Genomic DNA, 24,075 nt, shown 5'->3' with positions numbered 1-24,075 from the left:
GTGAGCTCAGAAGGGTTAAACTTCTCAGGTCATTAATACTGGGGAAGAACAGCTTTGCATGGGGAGAATGCAATCTTGATATCAATGCATGCAAGGGATGATCCTCCCACTCTACTCAGCCCTAGGGAGGTCACATCTGTGTCTAGTTTTGGGCTTCTCAAAATGAGAGATATGGAGCTCCTGGAGCAAGGTCCGTTGAGGACAAAAAAGATGATTCAGAGACTGGAGAACATCTCTTGTGAGGAAAGGCTGAGAGTTGGGTCAGTTCAGTCTCAAAAGTCATGACTGAGAGGTGACCCCATCAATGTCTGTAAGTACCTGAAGGAAAGCTGCCGAGAGAATGGAGCCAAGATCTTGATGGTGACAAGGAATAAGACAAGAAGCAATGGCCAGAAACTGATGTGCAGGAAGTTCCACCTGAATATGAGGAAGAATTTCTTTACTGTGTGGGTGACCGAGTACTGGTACAGGTGCTCAAAGAGGGTGTGAAGTCTCCCTCCCAGGAATTATTCAGGAAATGTGTGGATGCAATCCTGTGCAATGTGCTCTAGGATGACCCTGCTTGAGCAGGGAAGTTGGATCAGCTAACCACTGTCATCCCGTCCAAATTGACCCAGTCTGTGGGTAACTTTTCTATTTCTGTACTTGCCTGAAAATGAAGTTCTGTGGGAATGATTCAGAAACATTGAGGAAAACATGAATTTGCTTAGATTTGCATGTCCAGTGAGATGGCAGAAATGGTAGAAAAAGTGATATTTCTTCTGTTTTAGACTTAAGACCTCAAGAAAAAATTGAAGTAGAGAGTTACCTTTTAATTTATCAGATTTAGCACTTTTTCTTCCCATATTAGTAGAACAAAACACAATGCCTGGGACAATATTTTCAATAGTAACAATAACAACAGCACTACTACTACTACTACTACTACTACTACTACTACTATTACTATTACTACTACTACTACTACTACTATTACTACTACTACTACTACTACTACTACTACTAATAATAATAATAATAATAATAAATCTAAGATATTTTATTTTTTGACAGTGAGTTGAAAGAGGTCTATCATTTGTCTTGATAGGAAATCTCATAATTTTCATAAACCCAAGAATTCTACTAACTTGTAACCCAGTTGAATGATGTAAATTTTCTTATACTTCCCATTTGACAGGGTATTCTTCTTAGCTTCACATGTTATTAAGAATGTGGTATGCCTCCTAAACCATTCTCATTTTGAAAAGGTGGATATATTAATGTGATTAAACATTCCATATACAAGGTATGCGCATTACTTTCACATGCTTACTGAGAAAAAATGCTGTGTTAATGCAATCTATAACATTATTCTAAGCAATAGAAATAGACTTCAGAGGAAAAAAAGCTTCATTTAAATAATGATTGATGATAGCACATCATGATACAATAACTAATTTCCTGATTGGTTAAAAAAAAGTCAATGAGTGGTTTAGATATTATTGTTCAAGAGAAGGAAATATTTAAGGTTAGATGAAGATTAGTCATGAAGTTCAGACAAGATGCCTACTGACTTTACATACAGTTTAGGTGAAAGTGTAATAGCATTAGCCCTAACAAGTAGTTATTGGAGAAATTTATATCAAAAGGAATCCCACTCTCAGTGCTCGTTGACTATTTTTATCTGGATAATTGATAGACTTTCTGTAAATAACAAAATATATGCTTTATTTAAGGACTCCCCTGGAACTTTAGTGGCATTTAAGAAAAAACTGATGCTTTCCTCTTTTAGAGAACAGCAAATTTCTACAAAAACTTGATTTGTCCTTGAGTACATCTGCCTGTGGGGGCAGAATAAATGTGTTTTCCTTCTTCTGATACTAACTCTTCCTTCTTCTGATGCTTCATGTTTGAATTCCTTCTCAAACACCAAAGAAGTTGTGCAGTTGTGCAAACTGATCTTACTTCCTCGGTCATGTAATTCATTTATGGGGCAAGAGGCTGGGTGGCACAATTTACTTGGGATGGATCAGGTAAGGCTGGCACACAGATGGGATTAGAACTGACTTCAGTATTGTGGTTTAACACACACTGAAGTCTCTAAGTCTTGCCTAGAAGACCAATCTGAAAAGACAAATTTGTTGTTGTCCTTATTTTTGTGGTTTTGAGGGTTTTTAAGATGACTTATAGATTTTTTAATTTTTTTTTTAAATATTACTGTTTTAGGGTAATTAATAACAAACAAACAGAAACACTTGATTCCAGACTCTGAGAGAATTAAGCCCATTTTATTCCTCTGCCAGACCGAGTTACTAGTAAGTCATCCTTTCAGCTGAGTAAGTGGAATTTGGCCTCACTTTCCCCCAGAAGGTATCTTTGATATAGAGTGGTTTGTGTTTCAGCCTTGAGAAATGAATCATAAAACATTTTAATTAGGTGTGGAATAAGTCTCCAGGAAAACGATCTGTTACTAGAAAAAATTCTAAGCAAACTACGTGGATTAACTAAAGTTGAAAGTACTGTCTGTGGCTTAAAAACTAATACAAAATGTCTGTCTGATTAACTGGGAAAGCAGGTGTCTCAGGTGAGTAATGGAATAAACTATCTACCAGCTGACAAACAAAATGTCTGGACTGTGTGGATAAATTGACATATATACAGAGTTATAATCTACGTCTGCTGGTTTAATTGACAAATGATAAAGCGTAACTCTAAATGTAAACAGAGCACAGTTAAATCTAATCAGAGAGATCAGCACTCAGGAAGCCAGTGCTTCAGCTGCTCTAAAAGTTTGTGCCAGAAAGAATACAACTCATGCAGTGAATATGCAGATTAGGAAAGACTTGAAAGGGAATCAGATCACTGGTGGTAACAAGTTAAATATCATCACCTCTACTAAATTTCAGCACAGATTGCCCCTGGCGAAAGGAAGGGAGAAATGTGGCCAAGAGTAAAAAGCAACAGGATCTTTAACTAGGCTTCAGCAGAGTACTATTTCCATAGCTTAGTAATCACCTTGACAATGCAGTCATGCTTCTTCTTCAAAATAAATGTTTTGTAGGTATATAAGAGATCTTTACCAGTAACAATTGCAAATTTCATATACAACTTCAGAACAGCATTTTTGTTTTAATGAGAAGTCAGTCTTTCCATTTTTTTATTAATATCTGCCTGTCAGTTACATAAACAGGTGGAGTTGATGAATATGCAATGAGAGACTGAAGCTGCCCATTTCTCCTCAATATGGCTTCCTGCTGCCCCATCCACCTGCTTTGTATTTATTTCCAGAATGCAGCATTTTTCACCATTTTCTCAAGTGCTTTCTAAAGGGAGACTCCATCCTGACCACAATTTGTTTCCCAGAGAATACATAATATGGATCTCCAAGCACACTACACCATTCTGTATTATTATAATTGTTATTAATATAAAGTATTCCCCAATTACACAGAGTAGCATAAAATAGAAGCAAACTAATAAATACCATCAGTTAAAGTGTCACAAAAAGAATGTACTTTTTCATTATAGAAAAATCTAAACTGAAACAGCTTTGCCAAAGGACTGAGAGTGTAACCCTTTTGCTGTCAGATTCTTTACTAGCTCAGTAGATCCTTTCAACCAAGAAAGCTTCATGGTTCATAGTCATGGGACTATGTTGCTGAATTACTGTTACTGAATTACTGATATTGTTGAATCAACCTGAATGAAGGTTGTACAATATAGCCCAAAAATTGAATGATAGAAAAAGAGTTAAATAAGTTAGCTCCATAATGCTTGGCTAAAAAGACATAATTTTAATTTACATCATCAAACAAAATAGTATTTGGATTCCTGCAGTTACCTACTTCCTGAAATAGAAAAATTGACTTGTAGTCTTGCAAATCGTCAGGATTTTGTAAGGTGAATGCTATAGCTGATCTTTGAAAATCTCCAGCAGTAGGCATTCTTGAACATTACCAAGGATGGATGTCTGAAAACAACCTCAACATTTCAAAAGACTATAAAAGACAGGTAAGACTGAGGAAGCAGAAATTAAAATATGAGGAAAAAAAGAGATCAAATAAAAGATTTCTGCATGAGAGAGCGAGTGGGATTGAGTTCACCCTTAGTAAGTTTGTGAATGACACCAAGCTAGGTGGTGCAGTTCATCCTCTATATGGGAAAAAAATTATTCAATTGCTCACTGATGCCAGATCCCCCTTCTTGAACCCAGGTCAGCCCCCTCTTCTGAGTGACTGCCCCCAGTTTATGTACTGGGCATGACGTTCTATGATGTGGAATTTCCCTTTGGTCACTTTATGTCGCCTGTCCCAGCTATACTGCCACCCAGTTTCTTTTCTACACCTCCTCACTGGTAGAGCATGAGACAAGATAAAAAAGTCTTTGACTTAGGATAAACACAACTTAGCAGAAAACCAAAACATCAGTATGTTATCAACACCATTTTCATTCTGAATCCAAAACACAGCACTGTAACAGCTACTGAGAAGAGAGTAACCCTCTACCCTAGCTGAAACCACGAGGCACTGGAACAGGTTGCCCAGAGAAGTTGTAGCTGCCCTATCCTGGAACTGTTCCAGGATGGATGGGGCTTTGAGCTCTAGTGGAAATGTCCTTGCCCATGGCAGGAGTTTGTAATTCTATGATCTTTAAGGCACCTCCCAACCCAAACCATTTCTATGATTTTATGATTCTATGATAAGCAGTGAAAAATTTTCAGGATATTTCAGTCTTGAGTTCATTAGTCCATAAATGCTCTCTTCAATTATCATCACTCATCATATTATCACTAATACACTAATACACTAATATACAAATAATGTAATTAATACATCATTGCATTGACATCATTTGATCTTGGTGTGCTTTCTACAGACTGTAAGAGGATAGAAATGCTACATATATATAAGTAATATGTTGTAAAAGAATCAAAATTTCAAAAGTTGTTTAGGCTTATGTAGTTAGACGTTGTTCCTAGGTGTATAAAAATACTTTGTATTGGATTATATTTGATTATGCTGATCTTGGAACAAGGATTTAGGAGCATGGAGATCCACAACCAAATGCTGTAACATTTTGATCATTGTTTTTTTTCTTACCTTTTCCTGTCTCTGTGGCTTTTGAAATCCTGACTGCCAAATGTCCTAACTTTACCAGCAGACAAGGACCACATTTTTAGCTAAAGAATTAATCTGTGTGGTGGTTTGGGAACTCTCATTACGTCTACTGGGTCCAAGAGGTTATAAATTGTTTAGAACCAATTTCCTACCTTACAATAATAAATGAAGCTTGGGACGCTAACCAGTGACTGTTGAATTTAGGAACTTTTGACAGTTAAGGGATAAACATATTTTGAGGTTTTCTTTATATTTTTCATATTTTTATATTTTGTAGTGTGATGCTTAGGTCCTGACTAGAGCTAGATTTGTTTCCATAAAATGAAGAAAGAAAATTCTGGGGGAAAGAATTCACTTTTGCAAAATGTAGACAAGAAATCAAATCTGAAGATCAATAGTCTACAAATACAACTATATTCTTTTTCTATTTAGTGTTCCAAAAATGTTACCAATGCGCCACATATTGAGGTCAGAAATTTTCCTTGGTTAGTTGTTTGAAGTTGGTGCAGAATAAGATCATTTTTCTTGTTGGAGGGGAGGACAGGAAGGTCAGGAGTGGCAATGATGTATGGAAATGTGAACTAGAGGGAAAGAGTGGAAAGTTTGAGGAAAAGAGTCTGTGCTGACAGACAGAAGTGTTTATAAAATGGAACAAGAATCTTGTTAGACTTGAAAGTAAGAAAATAAGGCTTGGAGGTTACAAAGAAGCTCTTCCACTGTGGTATTATCCTTATTGAAATAATTGTAGTGAACTGTGGGAAATGAGATTAATCACTCTATGAGATAAATTTTTGAGACCCTGGAAACCTGGGAGGACGTCCATTATACTACCACCAGGTAGTGGTATTCTGAGTTAATTTAAAAAACACAAACAAAATATTCCAAAGTTTATTAATTTTCCTGAGTATGCCATTCTCTTAAAGGACTCAGTAGCTTTCATATTTATCTCAAATAAGGATGAAACTGAATTTGAAAAGTAAAACACTTTCACAGGTTGTGGAAGCAATTTAAATCCAGATCTTTAGTTATGGCCCTTATTATAGATATGGAAAAAATATGAAGGCTGATAATAAGCAAAAGAGAACAATTTCTAGAGTATTTATGGATCACCTTTACTGCACGTGTTACTGGTAAGGGGAAAATAGCAAGTTCCTTTGAATTCATAATTAGTTGCAAAGGTTCAGTAACATGAAAACAAAGCTTAGTGAGCTACTGAAAATACTAATGAAGCACAGCTGGGTTTTGGGTGATATGTGGACACACTGTGCCTAGGGATTGGATGAGGAATTTCATATCACAAGTATGGGGAGTGTTTAGGTCTGTACTCAAACTTTGCTGCTGCTACCAATCTCTGTTTAGAGCTGACGTAGTTTTGCCACCCATAGCTATGACATTCTAACTTGCATTGTAATCTAAAACTCCAAAAGGGAATAAAAATAGAACACGGAGTCATGTCATTTACACTGAATACTGCAGGAAAGGCAGCCAGGTCACAGCAGATCAGGGGGAAAATCCATTTCTGTCACTAAGCAGAAGAAGAAAAAGTAAATCACAAATAGAAACAGATTAATTTCTAAGGGACCAGCTATTAAATGTAGCATGGAAATTGGACTCTCGGAGAAGTTTGCAGATTTTAACTTCACAAAATATGTGCAATGGTGAATTATTACTTCAAACTCATAACCCAAGGCTGCAATGCAGGGATATAGAAGGTAGAAATTAATTAATCAGCAATCTAAACTGAGAGCAGTATTCGCTTTTAGATGCCTGGTGAATGGAAGTAAGGACACCAAAAGGACTTACATAAATTATAGGTCACTGGAGATAACAGCACTCAAATCTGTGAAGGTCTCAATGTTAAATGAAGAAGTGGTGTAACAAGATAAATAACAAGTGTTTAATGATGGCAGGAAAACAATAATAACCTACAATCAGATGGGTAATAAATTATGGACAGATGGTAGTTGGAATCTTCAAATATTTCACTGTCCCATCTGCCTTCATCCATTGTTATAATTTTAAATAGGAATCAAAAAAATAAGGTTTTATTACTCTCTTTTTTCTTTTTTTTTTCCAAATACATTATTAGAATCATGTTGTGTGAATCTGTTTCATAGTTTTCTATAATCTATCACCAACAGCTTTTCATATTGTGAATTTTCAGTACTGGAAAAAAGACAGGGTAATTTTGGTTTTGTACATTTTTGTCTTATGAAATTCCATAAAACAAACCTTTCTTTGTAAAGATCATTTTATTTCAGAAAACATATTTGAAATTTTTCCTCATTCAAGCAGTAGTATGACTTTGAAAGTAAAGTAGATTTTCCTGTCCAAATAAATATATTGTACAAACATAGACAGTACCTTGACAGAAAGATAACATTCAAGGGCAAAGTGTATATATATGCACAGCCATTTGGAGATGCTGTGCAAATTACCAAAAAATATTTAACTTCATGGGTCCAAAATGGAGAATATGATTTTTTCTGACTTGTAGTTAAAGGAAAATTTCTAGCTCAAATAAACAATGTGAAGCTAGTTTTTTTGACATAATCTTTTCAATGCTTTTATATGTGTCATTCTCAGTTTGAGGATACTGATTCTTAATTTTAATCTGATCCTACATAAAAATCAAAGGAAAAAAATAAGCAAGGCCACTTTCTAAGAGTTTGTACAAGGGGAAAAAATAGTAGGAGAGGGCACTTTCATTGTAATGCCATTCTCCCTAGCAGGCAGGTGGGTAAGGAAAGAAAGAGAAAACTTAAACTCATTTGAAGCAGGCTGTCCATCAAAGGCACTTGCAGTTCCTCAGGTACAACCATTTATCACCACCATCCTACTAGAGGAGAAAAGGGCTTTTTCAAGCAACTTAATGAGCTTAATTCTGAAATCTGGCAGAGCTTAGCCCCAGGTAGATGAGCTCTGAGTGGTCTTACATTTAACTGCTTTACAAAATTCTATCTTTTTGTAAAGTGTATGTGGGAATTGGGAAAGGGAATTGCAAGGGCATCTGTTTTGTTTCTGTAGTATTCAAGGATAATAGATAAAGTTAAGGGTCAGTTTTCTTTGATTTATATACTTACGCCAAACTAATATGCTAATATCTTATTTAAATCAAGGCATATGGATTTGCATACTGTAGTGTTCTATATCCCTTTGAGATCTTCACTGCCTCAGTGTTCTGTGTTCTCCTTGTGCTTCAGTTTCAAGGGCTTTTTAACCTCTGGAAAAATTTATTATGTGCTTTTCAGATGGAAAGGAAAGAAAAAACCAGTTTATTATAAAACATCTAAAATAATTATTAACCTTTCACATGTGGAGCACAAGACAAAGTCTATGGTATTGATATGCCAAAGAAATCTGGGGAGATTAACTAAATTTTGGAATTGAGAGATTTACCTATATGTCAATGTATTTCTTATAAATTTTCACAAAGGCATTAAACAGTACAAAATAACCAGGAAGCAAGGGATATCTGTGGAAGCTTTTCCCTCAATTGTTTTGCTTTCTTTAGGGGAAAGAAAATGTGTTTCAGACTTCAAACAATGAACGATAAGTAGGATCGAATGGTAACTAATAATATTCCAAAGTGGTTTCATTTGAAACATTTTGCAGAAATGTATTAATTTCTGAAAAATTAATTTCAGAAATCTGTTTGGTGAAATCAAAGTTTTCTCTGTGTCCCAGATCATTCAGACCAATGTCACTTTTCACATGTGAGCTCTGAGAATCAATCACCTCACAGAATGAGGAAACAAATGATTAAGGAAAGTAATTAAGAGTCTATTTAAAAAAAAAAAAAAAAAAAAGCCAAAGTAAAAAAAAAATCATGTATTCATTTTGGAGCAGTCTGAAAGAAATACAGTTATCTTTTCATATATTTTTATCCATAGTTCAAAAAATGCAACTCTAGAAAATTAAAACCTCAGGAAAAAAGAAACCTGCTTCAAGGAAAGGGTTTCCAGAAACCTAAAAGGAAGTAGATTCCAGAAGCTAAGAGGATTTAGGGAGAATTACAGACTATTCAAAACTCAAAGCACTAAGGATGTTGAAACTGGTAAATTAAAAAGATTTGTGAAACTCAGGGAAGAAACTGTAGGGAGACTTGATTTGGAAAATTTCTAATGAGCCTGATAATGATACAGGTGAGCTTATTTTGAAGGCAATAGTTGAGGTTTTTTATGCTATTCTGAAAAATAGATATAAAATTAGTTTGGGATTGGATCAGAAATGGACTGAAAGAGGCTATTAGAATAAGTGTGGTATAAGATGGAAAATAAGTATTTTACCTGAAATAAATTAAAACCATTTCTTCTGCAGCTCACAAATTACAGAATCTGTTTAACTGATTTAATTTTGTTGATTATTTAGTTTAGTGATTTTTTTTTTAAGATGTAAGTATAATTATGGAGAGAATAATTTTTCAGAATTTCCAAATATCTGTGGCTTCCTCTGAAACTGTAATACATGCCTCTTCCCCTCTTCTTACAAATATGCATAGAAAAAATTATATTCTAAATACTTCAGTCAATCTTTTGGCATTATTTATACAGAATTAGATATAACAGTGAGAAGAGGTGGCATCATATGCTGTCATTTCTATTCTGTCCTCATGCCAGCACTTTATTCAATCAAAACTACAATAATTTTATAAGATCCAGCCCATCTTTTCCCAGAGCTCATCCTCCTAGGAACAAATATGGTCATTTCCTGAAACCCTTGCAGCAGGTCACAGAGCTTGACACATGCCATAGATAAGATTGTGCAGCTTGAGTTGCTTTCAGTCTTGCATGTTTCAAATGTAAGTGCTGCCTTCATGCTCTGGGTGTTTTGATTCACATCTCTGAACTTTAATTTTGTTTACCTGTTTCCTTGCTATGTATGAAAGCTGACTTGTGTTCATGCTAGTTAATCATGTTCACTTAATAACCCTACTTCAGTTAATTTCACCATAACCTTTGCTATTTTGGTGTAGTGCTCCTTTTCACACCCTTCTTTCTCAGTGATGCAGTTCTACTTTCCTTCTCATTGTCTTTCAGAATATGAGATAGGATTTAACAGAAGGAGTCAGTCTCTCTCCTTAACACCTTATTTATTATACAGCTCCTAAATTTTAATAATGTTGCTTTTATTTATATGAAGAACATTTCCTTGAAAAATTTTCTTATTTTTTGCCATAGTTCTAATTTTTTTAATGATGCCAAAACTGCATTCACTACTTCATGAGCAACATTTCTGTTTTGTCACTGGTTCTTCTGCCATGGGAAGACCATTATCCATCCTTTTCAACCGAGAGAAATATTCAAAATTTTATTTTGAAATATTGTCCTATTCAACTTGTAAACTAGATTCCTTCTGTGTATGGATGAACTTCAAATAAGTCTTGTTCAAAGGCAATGTTTTATGTCAGGAAGGCAAAATTAAAACCTCTTTGACATTTATGTATCTGGTTTTTATTTTTTTTAAACAAACTTTGTGTATAACAGCCTTTGTCTTTTGTTGGGATTGGGATTCTTTTTAATATACTGACTCCAGATTATTTAGATTAACTTCAATTATTTTGGTATAAGGCTGCTAGACAATCATAACAATTGCACACCATATATTCTGGTATTTTTGTAACACTACTCCTCATATAAACTACTGAATCTGTTGCTTAAAGTCTGTGGTATGTTATATTATAACTACAGTTCATTTTTTCTCATTTCACCTTCTGCAACATTACAACAAAAAGATTTGATCCTTTAGAGGGTGTGGGAACAGGCAGACATAATGGCATTCTTGCAGCATTTATACCCTTTTTTTCTTCCATTATTCTAGAAACTGAACCTGTATGAGAAATCAGTTCATTGACTAATACCATGTATTTTCTCTTCAGTCGCTTTTCTGTTTTAAAAAAGTCTGATACATAATATTTTTGTTCTAGTCTTAGAAATTATTTTTTCTTCAAATTAGTCTTCTGGGCTTTAATTTATGCCTAAAATACTAATTGATCCTCATTCTTTATATAAAAGTAGATAGATTTAATTTCCTCCTTTAACATATTGAACAGTGTTAAATTATATTTCACTGATTTTTTTAAAGAGCAGTTTCCTTATTCTTTACAGAATTTGGTGGATAATAATTGGGCTAGTGTTTTAGGAGCCAAATATGGGCTTCAGTGCATTGCTCCATGCATGATATATCTGAACTAACCCATATCATGTCTTGTTTCTAATACAAAAACTTTAAAATACAATCAAAATGTGAATGGGAGTAAAGATGTCCATATAATGTGATCCCCATAATTTAAAATAAATTTCCCCTTCTAATTTATTAAAGAAGAGGTAGTCAATATAATCAAGTTGTGCAAGTCAAGATGATTTTTGTGCAATGCACAGCTAAGCTTCTAGATTCTTGGTTACACAACGTGATGGACAGTTAATACATAAATGGGGTTATTAAGTGCTGAAATGCAGATATAATCTTAAGGTAAGGTATAAATGGAGAAGTGGGCCTTCTGGAGGAAACAGCACTTCTTCCTGACCTGTCCTTAAACTTTTTCTCTATTTGGTGTCAGTGGCCACAGTCAGATAGAAGACTGTGCTAAATGGATAGCTGGGTAGATGACTATTCTCCCCATTAATTTTTCCTTTGCAATGCAGAAAAAATAGTCTAAGCAAGAGTAGTCACTGATGCCATGAGACAGTGCCATGGAATGGGAATCAGCACAGTGTTAGCTGGATGCTCCACTTCTCTCACAGTGTTTTCTCTATGGTCAGGGAAACCCTTTACCCTAGTCCCAATGGACAGCAGAAGCAGTTTTTTCTTGTTTCCTATGGTCAGAACCACAGATTGTTTTTTTGTCTTGCTCCAAGTATGGTGATCTAGCATGAAGTGTAATGCCCTGCTCAGCTTGGTGTGTTTAGGGGAAGGTAGTTGGATTGACTCTGGATTACCATAGAAGAAGCAACAAAAGTCTCAGGAGGTTAAATAACAACTTTATTTGCAAACTTTAGAACATTCTGATGGAACAATGCACTTGGCAAAGACTAATCTGTGCCTGCATTTTGCACAGAGCCAGAATGTTCCCAGCAGGTCCATGAGGTCAATCCTCAGTTACAATGCTGACCAGTGTCTGACTTTTCAAATGCTCAAGTGATACATAGTGCAGTGAGAGGGCCCAAGGGGGTAGGGAGGAGGCCCAGCAACAGCTACCTATGCAGAGCTCACCCTGTTCCCCTACCATTTCCTATGTGGTTGTTTTGAGACAGTAAACCATTCCTCCAGTCTCCTACACAAGGCTGCTCCACAGGTACTCTCAGATAAAACCTCTAGTATGTGGCTACATACTTTATTGTCCTTTTCTCACATCTCTTGACCTGCTTTTCATTGTTCTAACTTTCTTTCTATGCCTTTGTGTCCTCCTTTGTGTTAAAATCTAGCCGTGCTTACTTTTTCATTATTTTCCCAGCTGTGCTACAACAATACCTAAATGTGTTATTTCTGAACACATTACCTAGGTAATCTCTCTTTTATATCGCCTTGCTGGTACGCTTACCTGGCCAGTTGGTCTTGCAATGCTTCCTCCCCAGTTCCTCCCTCCACAATTCTTCTGTTCAGATTCCTGTGCAGTTTGACTGTCTCTCCCTCTGACCTATGAAATCCAGCCAGTCTCTGTGGTACTAACTATATCTCATATCAACATGTCCCTGGGTTATTTGTTAGGGCAAACAGTTCCATGTCCAGTAGTTTTCCGTGCCCAAGCCATTTACTTTGGCTTCCAGCCAGGGACAAGGATGTGCCGTAATAATTTGCCTGCAATCCCAACACAGCCATTGCCATTTTATACTTAAATCAGTTTACCAAAGTGCTTTCCAAGTATTTTTTAAAAATGTTTACAAGATTAAGTTGATATTATTCTAAGTATAAATTAATTGAATTGATCCCACCACATTCCAAACTTGATAATTATTAAAGTGGTAAGCACAGCATTTTATTCTATGAATGGTGTCTTATTGAAGGCCAGAATGGAAATTTCTCTCAGGGAAGGACCATGCTAAATTCCAGACAGTGAAATTATATACTTACCCATGAAAGAGCTCTGTATTGAATGTACATGAATATCTGCTTTCTGCATTAGTTTACTAATGATGACTTATTGGATGTCAGTGGAGAAAAAGTTAATGGCAAACAAATGTGAAAATGACAGAAATTATGTAAGTTTCATTTTATATTTGTGTATGTGAATCTTCATTCTGTAAACATTTTGTCTTTGCTTCCCCCCTCAAACTAAGATGAACTGATATATAAAAATGGGATAGGAGCTAAATTATTAAAATATTCTACTATATACTTCATTCTAGCACTTTTTTCAGAAACTCTTAAGTATGCTAAAGGTTAAACAGATTCAAATGGGAGCAGTCAAAGGAGGTTACTAATTATGCAGGAAAAAAGTTCTGGCTCAAGAGCAGCAAAGGATTGAAGACTAAAAGAACAACTGAGAATTTATGTAATTTTTACATACGCCTGCCCTTATCCCTTCTCCCAAGGATCTCCTGCTACTCATGGTTAAAAGCTGTGTACTACTGGCCCAGGCTGATCTTTGGACTAAAAGAGTATATTAATGGTAATATTCTTATGGTTTAGAGAGCATTCCTCCCTCAATTCCTCCTCCTTTCTGCCATTGCGTAAAAAGTCTTTGAAATTCCCATTACAGGATGCTGTCTAGAGAAAGCATGTTCAGCCAGATAAACTTTCAAGTGGTTGGATTTATTTCCAATATTTTTATTCAGCAGTGTAACTTCTCTTTCTCAGACTTCTAGCAATTTTTACTCACACTGTATTTGAAACACGAAAGAAACTGAAGGTTATCTTATTTCTGATCAAGAGTACGACTTATATCACAATTTAATTCTGCCATATTCCCATTTCCTTTCAAAATAGTGTCATTAATATTCTCAATACGCTTTTGCTCGCAGGATAAACTCTTACTTTGTCCAGGCCTTCTGCCAATGCAATTCATTGGGTCAACTTCAGAAGAACATTGGCATTAAATAAGCACACTGAGATCTGTCCATATTAGTATCTCTGCAGATGGCATCTGCATGATAAGGATTTTTTTGTGAGTAAATACATAGTTAGCCCTATTTAAACCTTGCTCTCGTGGCAGTATTTCAAGACTAACTTTGTAATGTTTAGCTATGTCCTCAGAGAATAAGCTACCAAGTGAGAGCTGAATTCTATGCAGAAAGTCTGCTGAATTGGCTTGTCATTTTTTCAAGAAGCATCCAGGTCTTGAAACCTTTTGTCTATAGTGGATGTTTTAAGATGCTCCATTTTAATTAAATCGTGGGATAAACATGGTGTGTAGACCTGTTTGGCAATAGTCAGGTTAGATGCTTTCACTTCTCTCTGTCTTAAAACCTAGTATGGATCTTCCATCCCTGTTAACATTTCACATCCTCTATGGTACGTCTAACAAACCAAGACAGAGTAATTTAGTCTTCCAGTAAATAAATATTTATACTCTCACTGACAGCAGCCAAAATTAATGTCTAGAAAGACATGGACCTGATACAGTAGGTCCAGAGGAGGGCCAAAAAATGATCAGAGGGGTGGAATGCATGTCGTATGAGCATTTTGAGAGTTGTGATTGTTCAGCCTGCAGAAAAGAAGGCCCCAGAAAAACATTATGGTGACATTTCAGTACTTAAAGGTGACTTATAAGAAAGATGGGGGCAAACTTTTTAGTAGGGCCTGCTTTCATTAGGACAAGGGATAATGGTTTCAAACTATATGTATTTATGGAAGAAACATACAAAAGAATGTTTTTTATAATGAGGGTGTTAATACAGTGGAACAAGTTACCCAGAAGGAGGTATGTGCACCACCCCTGGAAATATTGAAGGCCAAGATGGACAGGGTGCTGAGAACCCTGATTTAGCTGAAAATAGCTCTGCTTATTGCAGGGTGGTGGGACTAGATGAACTTTTAAGGTTCCTTTCAACCCAAACCATTTCATGATTCTATAAATATAGGAATATAAGTATTTATGGATATTTTCTTAAGCATAAATTTTTGTGATTCAAAGTTACACATATTGAAGATAACATCTTTGGATTCAATAATCTTGAATTATCGTTCTTCTAAAAATATATCTAAAACTGTTGCTGAAGCCATGTGATCTTTTGGTAATCAAGCATCATGTGGAAAAGAATTCCATTACTTAATCATCATCATCATGTGAAGAAGTGACTCCTCTTGCTTATTTTGCATCTTCCACTTAGTTTAATTTGTTTGCTTTATCAAGTAGGAACTTTGTACTCTGTTCACCTATTGAGTGCTGCTACTCATGATTGTGTAGATTTCTATCTCACCTGTTTTTCATGCTAAAGAGGTTATCTAGTTTTATCCCAGTTTATCTAGCTTTTCCTTCAGTGAAGGCTACGTCTGTAATTGTTCGTACCGTATCAGTGAAATGCTAATTCCCAGATGGCAGCTTCTGGAAGAGACATTTTCAGGCAGTTCCAGTCCTTCTTGTGAATCATTCTTTTCTTTTTCAGTCTTTTCTTCCCTCTCCCTATACAATGACATTTTTATGTACTTGTCCTGGACTACTGCTTCTGCTTTGTATGCACACCCTTAAATTCTAAGCTTTGACGACTTTGTAGACTGATTGTTTTTCTGGTTAACTGTCTACAGTCAACACATTATGACTCCCACTGGCAGTTTCAGAACTAATAAATGTCTTAGATTTGTGTATCAAACAGCTGTTTTAAGGATCCTTAAACAGTTTCAACCTTTGTTTCTATTTAAATAAAGCAGACATTGTAAGGAACAAATCCAAAGGAACAATGTGATGATACCTGGAGTTCACAATTCTTAATCCTTTCAGATATATTTTCAATGTGCAGAACAAAAAACAGTCTCTCCCTCTATTTTGTAGCACAGATCACTTAAAAATTCACATTGATTATTCTGTCATGGCTTGACTTACAAAGTTGCCTCTATACTTGATTGTCTGGAAACTGGATCTCTGCTTCATCCTGAAAGAAGGCTCACCTCTCACTGTCTCAGACTTCTTTTAAAACTGTGTGGGTCTGTGAAACAGGAGAGAAAAAAGAAGACTAAGTACCTGCTGGGGAGTCCATCTGTCAGGTGGTGATGCTAAATTAATTTTCTGTGTAAAAGTAAAGCTCTTTTTCACTGGTGAATAAGAGTTCTTCTGTATTTTCAGATAAAATATCAAACTTATTTTCTTTACTGTGTAATGTTGGGACTTTTTTTTTTTTTTTTTACATTGTTACCTTTTGTTTAGTTTAGATTTATTCATGTTGCTTTACTATTTTCAAGGTGTCCCTGAGGTTTTCAAAAATCTGTGGGAAGTATGATGCTTCAAATCAGGCACCCACTTCTGGAAGAGCAATTCCTAGCATGCTAAACTGGGCATCAGTGCTCTAGATACAAGGTATGCAGGGCAGGACAGCTCTCGCATGCAGCTTGCGTGAGCTGGCAAAGAGCAGTTGAGAATCTCTTCCAGCAGTGCTTAGATGCCACCCTAGAACAGAGGTTACCTTTCTATAGAATCAAGGTCCAGTCCAGCAGAGGCCTGGCCTCACTTCCAGCCCTGACATACCCAGAACCTCCCTGGGAACAGGTTTCTGGCAATTCTTATTCTTGCTGTCATAGTTATTTGCTCTTTAAATCCAATTTAAAATTGATGAAAGGTCATGAGAGTTGATATTGACAACTGCCTCAAATATTGAACATTTCAGGATCTTAAGGATGTGATCCTTATTTTTCTTTAATTTTTTTCCTAAACTAAGATTTCTGAGATTCATTTGCATATCACTAGTTGTGCAAAGGTTTTGCTTCATGTCTGCCCAGCTGCTCTGATATTCATCTGAAAATGAATAGTAGGCAATCTTCACCTATACATTAGGTATTCACATAACTAAAAAATTGCTTTCAGTTTCTCACTAGTGTATAATAGGGTATGCATTTCAAAGTATTTCCTCTCCTCACTTTTATAGTAGTTGGTCTTTTTTATTATCAGAATTTTTATGCTATAGAGGTATTAAAGTTTTTTGCTACATCTGAAGAAAAACAGGAAACAATTACATCTAAGTTGTATTTATTCCCATTGACATAGCTGCTTTCTTTTTCTAGAGGGAAAAATTGAACTTCCAGAGATCTTGCTAGTCATAAAACTGCTGAAGCAAGGTCAGGCATTTCAATGTGGAAATAAAATGCTAATAAATGGGGGGCCATTGTCCCACACTCAAAAATTTATGCACTACCTTAATATGGGATCATTCTTTTCTTGCTTAAATTCACCTAGTAATTTCTGACTGCATTCATTGCCCAAGGATATATTTCTTTACAGTTAAATATCCACTAGCTTAATATTTTGATAGAAGAAATGCAGAATGTCATTTATAACTTACACAATAGTAAGTGAGTAGAAATTTGCCCCATGGAAGAAATGCTACAGAGTATATAAAAATACAATATTCAGTTTCAATTACTTATGCTGAACAGCACTGGAAGAAATCCCAGTTGGAATTCTAATACCATTTCAGAATGTCTTCATTCTTGCTCCTCTAAGAACATAAAAGCAGTGATGCATTGATAGTCAAGGCAATGCAAGATAAATGCAGTCTTAGGAAAAAAACCTTGAGATAATCAAAGTAAATTTTGAGAGCACACATTTCTCTATATTTTGTACAGTTCCAGACATATTGTTGTAATAAATATCTTTCCCATGGCATCAGTAATTACAGGAGCATGCAAGTAAGATGATCATTGCCCTCTCCCCCCCAGTCTTACTCTTTAAATAGATCTTTTAGAGATCAATGTAATTATCAAAAAGAGGACTGAGGGGTTATTTGATCATAGTTTCTAACTGCCTTCTCAGGGTAAAAGTACAGGATATTAAATAAGTGTTTAATCTAGTAGCAAACAATACTATGGGTACAAAAGATGTAAAAATTCAGGAGAAAATAGTTATCAAACTTTTTTTTATTATTATTATTTTTTTATGTGGAGTAAATGGCCAGTAAATCAAAACATGAAGGAAAGAGTAGATGCCTCATATCTCAATGTCATCAAAGCCAGACTGAATGCTCCTGTGGAAAATCCCAAGCACTAGGTCTAAGCTGTGGCCTTGAAATCAAAATTAACCTACGTGACTGGCCCTAATCACTTGTGCCTTTAAAACCAGCTTTTCCCTATAATTTTCATTTCTACCTTGCCTTGTATAATGCTGATAGTTTTCATTAGCCTATTGAAATACATCTTCAATTCAAAGCAGTGATAAATTGACAAAACATTGATTGACAAATTGACAGTGATAAAAAAATTGACAGTGATAAATGCACAAACAAGGCTGGGAAATACATATTTTCATATGTATCCTCTAATTTGGATAAGTAGATACATGGATAAAAGCTGAGATAGGCCAAATAAATTTAGCAGAAGCATGTGAGGACATAGTCAGCAGAGTCTGCTGGTTATGCAGAATTGTAGAGGTTAATACTAAGAAAAAAAGTAAAGCTGGATACAAGTATAGGTTTGGACAGGAGTGGTGGGAGAGCGGCCCTACGGAAAAGGATCTGGGGGTGTTGGCTAAAGAGGAGTCAGCAGTGTGCCCCCAGTGAACGCCATGCTGGGGCAAGTGAAACACAGCATAATTAATTGGTCAAAAGGAGTAATTACCCAGCAGTGCTGGCAACTGGGGGAAATGAGGCTGAGCAGCAAACTCTTTGCTCTCTACAAACACCTGAGGAAGGCAAGGTGCTGATCTCCGTGGTATTCCAGTGAGAGGACATACGGGAATGGTTCAAAACTGAGCCAGATGAGGTTTAGGAAGTATTTTTATCAAGAGAGATTGGTCAAACACTGGAACAGGCTTCCTAAGGAGATGATTGATGGTTCCAAGCCTGTCTGTTTGAGAGGTACTTGGACAACGAGCTTAATAACATTCTTAACATTTTGGTCAGTCCTGAATTGATTCAAGCAGTTGAAGGAGGACATGGGGCTGCTGGAGACCATGGATATGATCAGAGGGCTGGAATACCTCTCCTACGATGACAAGCTGAGAGAGTTTGGTTTGTTCAGCTTGGAGAACAGAAGGCTCTGGGGCAACCTTAAAGCACCTTAAAGAGGGGCTGCAGGAAAGCCGGAGAAACTTTTAAAGGACATGTAGGATAAGGACAAGGACAAATGGCTTTAAACCAAAAGAAAGTACATTTAGATGAAATGTTAGAAATTCTTTAGTGTGAGGCTGGTAAGGCACTGGAACAGGTTGCCCAGAGAAGCTGTGGATGCTCCATGCCTGAAAGTGTTCAAGACCAGGCTGGATAACCTTGAGTAACCTGGTCTAGAGGAAGATGTCCCTGCCCATGGCAGTGTGATTGGAACTAGATGATCTTTAAAGTCCTTTCCAACACAAACCATTCTATGATTCTGTCATTGTATGACTGTTGTAGGACTCTTCCAACTGAAATAGTTTTTTCCACTCTTTTTTATTGTGTGACTTTCGTGACTCAATGCTCAGCTCACTGAGGCAATCTGCCTTCCCAACAGGAACAGAAATGGAAAGCCCCATGAAACACTCATCTTAGATGATTTCACACAGCTCAGTCTCCTAGGAAAATACGGGTAAGCAGCTTTTCCAGTACATGCACAGTTCTTCATTGACATAATGCATGAATTTGAAGCAGGGCCATCACCTCAGGGTTACTGTAAACTTCCAGACATAGGTGTCACAAGAAACATCGTACTCATATTTGTATTCCAAGTCCATCAGTCTAAGAAAACAGACTTTCTTGCAGAACCACTCTATATCTCAAATATTGAGCTGCCTGCCTTTGCAGGAATAGCTCAAATTGTTCCTGTGTGAAGAAATGCCCTCATACAGGCTTAAATATATACTTTTACAGGAACTTGATCTCAAAGTATGGCTGAGTGGAGCACTTGGTGCTTAAAATGGCAGCAAACTTGTGTTAGTGAAATTCACAGATAGATCCATCCCAAGCAATTCCTTTTATCCTTAACTCTTTCACACTCCCATCCTTGTAATCTCCCTACCTAGCTGCCTACAGATACTCGATCTTAAAATTCAAATAGTTATGTTATTGGAGACACCTTTAATTCTCTGACACCTCTACTTCTCTGACACCTCTACTTCTCTGACACCTCTAAGTATTTTTCTTTACTGTTTGCCACAGACCCTGGAGCACTGTCCCATTCCTGCCCCTCCCTCCTCTCCTCCCCCCAGTCCCAGACGGTATCTATTTTTTCTTATCTTCTGTCCTCTTGTCTTTTTCCACCTCCATATATGCATCTAGAGACATACACACTATTTTTGTTTGGCTGCAGAAAGTTTGTATTTTCAGTTCCTTACAAAGTATTTGAAAATATAGCATTTTTTTGCATTAATTAAAGGCCATAAAATATCCCAAATTATGCCTTAGAGAAAAAGGCAGCAAACACTTGAAAAAGTACTGGCTTGTGGTCACTGATGGAAATCCAGCCCCTTAGCCCAAGTGAAAGGGGCATAGCCCATGTATCTGGAATCACGGTTTTGTGTTCTCTTGGTTAGATTGTGCTCATGTTATTAAACAAACTAATAAAGTCCTCCAAGAAAGATGAAGCTATGGTTGGTTGTTTGGGCTTTTAAAAATTATGATATCTACACGTTGTGGCATCTCCCTATGGCCACAGACTTGCCAGAAGTTACACAGAAAAAAAGGACTATAGTCTGTTTACTTTCAAATGTCACACCTGCACTGTGAAGAACTCATGGTGACATTGAGGCCATTTAATTTTGGACCATATATTCTTATTATGTGGCAGAGACTAATAACTTTTAACAGTACCACAGGTACTGGGATATCCCTTGTTTTGCTTGGGCAGCCTTGGCGAGGGGCAGGAGCTTGTGGGCACACGTGGCTAGTGTGCTTTGTGTGCCTTGTGTGCCTTGCCTCCTGTGGTTTTTGTGCTTTGTGTGCCTTGTGTGCCTTGCCTCATGTGGTTTTTATGCTTTGTGTGCCCTGCGTGTTGGTGGCTCTGGCTCCGAGTCCGGTGTCGCCATACCCAGCCCTGGTGCCCGGGCTGTGTGCTCTGCGTGTCTGTGCTGTGTCCGTGAGGCTGCGGGGCACAGCGAGAAGGTGAGCGCTCCTGAGAGGTCGAACAGTGCCTACGGCCATACCACCCTGAGAACGCCCGATCCCGTCTGATCTCGGAAGCTAAGCGGGGTCGGGCCCGCTTAGTACCTGGATGGGAGACCGCCTGGGAATACCGGGTGCTGTAGCTTTCTTTTGCCGCGTGCCGGCGATTGGACGGGAGGGCTCTTCCTTTGTCTGGGAAGCTGTGGCGAGGGGCAGGAGGGCGCAGGCAGACGTAGCTTTTGTGCCTCGTGTGGCTTTTGTGCCTTGTTTGGCGTTATGTCCGTCTATAAGTTGTGGTGTTGCCATGGGTGGCCCTGGCTTCCCGAGTCGAGTCCGTGAGGCGATGGGTGAGGGCGGGAAGGCGGTGGTGAGCTCGAGAGCGCTGCTGAGGGCGCTTGTGGTGCCTACGGCCATACCACCCTGAGAACGCCCGATCCCGTCTGATCTCGGAAGCTAAGCGGGGTCGGGCCCGGTTAGTACTTGGATGGGAGACCGCCTGGGAATACCGGGTGCTGTAGCCTTCTTTTGCCGCGTGCCGGCGACTGGACGGGAGGGCTCTTCCTTTGCCTGGGAAGCTGTGGCGAGGGGCAGGAGGGAGAGGGCACGCGTGACGTGAGTGCCTCGTGTGCCTTGCATCGCGTGGCTTTTGTGCCTTGTGTGTCCTGTGTTTTGTTAGGTCCGGCTCCGGGTTCCTGGTGCCCGTGGCCATGGGTGGCCCTGGCTTCCCGTGTCGAGTCCGTGAGGCGACGGGTGAGGGCGGGAAGGCGGTGGTGAGCTCGAGAGCGCTGCTGAGGGTGCTCGTGGTGCCTACGGCCATACCACCCTGAGAACGCCCGATCCCGTCTGATCTCGGAAGCTAAGCGGGGTCGGGCCCGGTTAGTACTTGGATGGGAGACCGCCTGGGAATACCGGGTGCTGTAGCCTTCTTTTGCCGCGTGCCGGCTACTTTTCTCCTAACAGTAGTATCCTGGTGATTTCTCAAAGCTGTTTTAAAAAGAAAATACAGGATAATGTCCTGGATTCCTTCTTTATGTTCCTAGAAAACCTTCTGTTATGCTGCTTGCCTGTGTCTTCACTATCTAGCCTGAGACATGGATGACTAATCATATTAATTAAGGCAGCATCATGATTAATATCTCCTTGTATCAGTCAAAGGTAGATAACATAACTGAACAGTTCCAGATGTCCAGTAAGTCTCCACACTAGCCTGGCGAGCACACCTAACTCTTGATCTTCCTCAGATGATCCTAATGTTCCTTTGCAAGTCTCACCTAATCATATCTCTCAGACACAAACACTTCTGGTGTGCTTCTTACTCTTCTAATTTGTCCCAGTCTCAGCTGCCAGTCTGTAGATGTGTACCTTTCTCATTACAGCTGTAACCTTCAATTATGAATGTAGTTTCCACATGTGTTGCTGTTGGACACTATGTAGAAGTGTGGATTCACAGCACACACCAGAACGAGTTGCTAGGAAAAGGGCCTTTATTCTCTGAACTTTTCAGCTTTTGTAGGGTCTTACACTACAGGTTTAACATGATTGGTCACGGGAACATGATGTCTTGTCCCATTGGTGGGACAAGAGAAAAACACACTATCCACAGTTATACAGAACTGTTTTGAGAAAGTAAAATTGTTTACAAATGTCCTTGACCGAAAGATCTTCCAAGAAACTTTCCCTTGGGAACAGATCAGCCACTGACAGGCTTTAATTCTCTCAGGCTCTCAGAGAAAATCATGCATTTAATCTTCAGGACAAAAGGGACTGTTGTTGTGCTCTCTGGCCATATTATCATTTCAGTCTTTGTTATAAGTGCATTAACTCATCAGAAGGTCTTTGGAGTCAGTGTTCACAGGAATAACAGGAAAAAAGCCATCTTCTCTCACCTAGTGGCCATGCAGGACAGTGTTTCCTACCCATCTTTTTTAATTTCTCAGGTTTAAACGAGTCAGAATATTTCTACTCTCTGATGCAGCTATATTGCAAATGATAGGTTGTACCATCTGAACAGTCTTTCAGTCATTTCATTAGGCTCAATGCTCTTAATGCTTGCACAAGGAGATCACTCAATACCTATTTTGGGATGCCATGTGTTGAAAACAGAACACTGTGTTTAGCAGTGGCAGAATGGACTGACATGTCAGGAGGAGACTAAAATTTTGGAAAGTGGAAAAAAATCCTTAAGTGGGTATGATATGTCAAAGCAAAACCAAAACCAAAACCAAAACCAAACAAACAGCAACCAATCAGACAAAAAAAGAAGAAATCTTCAGCTATTTTGTGCCATTGGACAAAAGAAACAGTGAAGATTTTATGCAGAAATTGTTCAGTATTCTGAGTCATGCTAGACCAGCACATCTACTTATCTCAGGATTTGTTTTTCTGGTGATTTCCATAAAAAGTATTTATTATTGGTAACAAATTATCAGACTATAACAACACAGATGTGGCAGAGTGTAGTCTTTATTTTCTACAAACTTTGTTTCTTTCATGACTGTTGCAAAGCTGTGGTATCACAAAACAATTATTTTAGATGGGCAGTTAAACCTACTTTTCTTACACAGTACTTTCAAATTTTCAAGGATCTACATACATCCTTCTATGTGGGCTCTTCTGTCAGTGACATCTGTAATATATTTGTTAAGTGGTTTGATTAATACAGCTGTCCTATGTGTTTGAATGCTTTTGTTATGGGTGGCATCTTTTCAGAATGAATTGAGTATATCATCGTTGTTCCTTCTTATCATTTTCCTCAGTGTCTCTGTTCATCTGGGGCTGGTACAGCTATCATCGCCTCATCATGTTGTTGTTCAAAATATCAGCAA

At 37.8% G+C, this 24,075-nt stretch overlaps 3 non-coding genes across 3 annotated transcripts; all 3 read left to right on the top strand.

Moving 5' to 3' along the window:
* Nucleotides 1-21,277: 21,277 nt before the first annotated feature.
* On the top strand, nt 21,278-21,396 carry LOC111923082 (5S ribosomal RNA). Its single transcript, XR_002860911.2, has one exon. It is a non-coding gene; the product is annotated as a 5S ribosomal RNA (ribosomal RNA).
* A 256-nt stretch (nt 21,397-21,652) lies between these two features.
* LOC111923081 (5S ribosomal RNA) lies at nt 21,653-21,771 on the top strand. Its single transcript, XR_002860910.1, has one exon. It is a non-coding gene; the product is annotated as a 5S ribosomal RNA (ribosomal RNA).
* A 284-nt stretch (nt 21,772-22,055) lies between these two features.
* Nucleotides 22,056-22,174, top strand: LOC111923084 (5S ribosomal RNA). The gene has a single exon (XR_015286512.1). It is a non-coding gene; the product is annotated as a 5S ribosomal RNA (ribosomal RNA).
* Nucleotides 22,175-24,075: the final 1,901 nt, after the last annotated feature.

This window comes from Cyanistes caeruleus, chromosome 4, assembly GCF_971803275.1.
Source record: "Cyanistes caeruleus chromosome 4, bCyaCae1.hap1.1, whole genome shotgun sequence".
Taxonomy (NCBI): Eukaryota; Metazoa; Chordata; class Aves; order Passeriformes; family Paridae; genus Cyanistes; species Cyanistes caeruleus.
The sequence above is the reverse complement of the archived record's forward strand: the minus strand, read 5'-3'. Positions and strand labels throughout refer to the sequence as shown.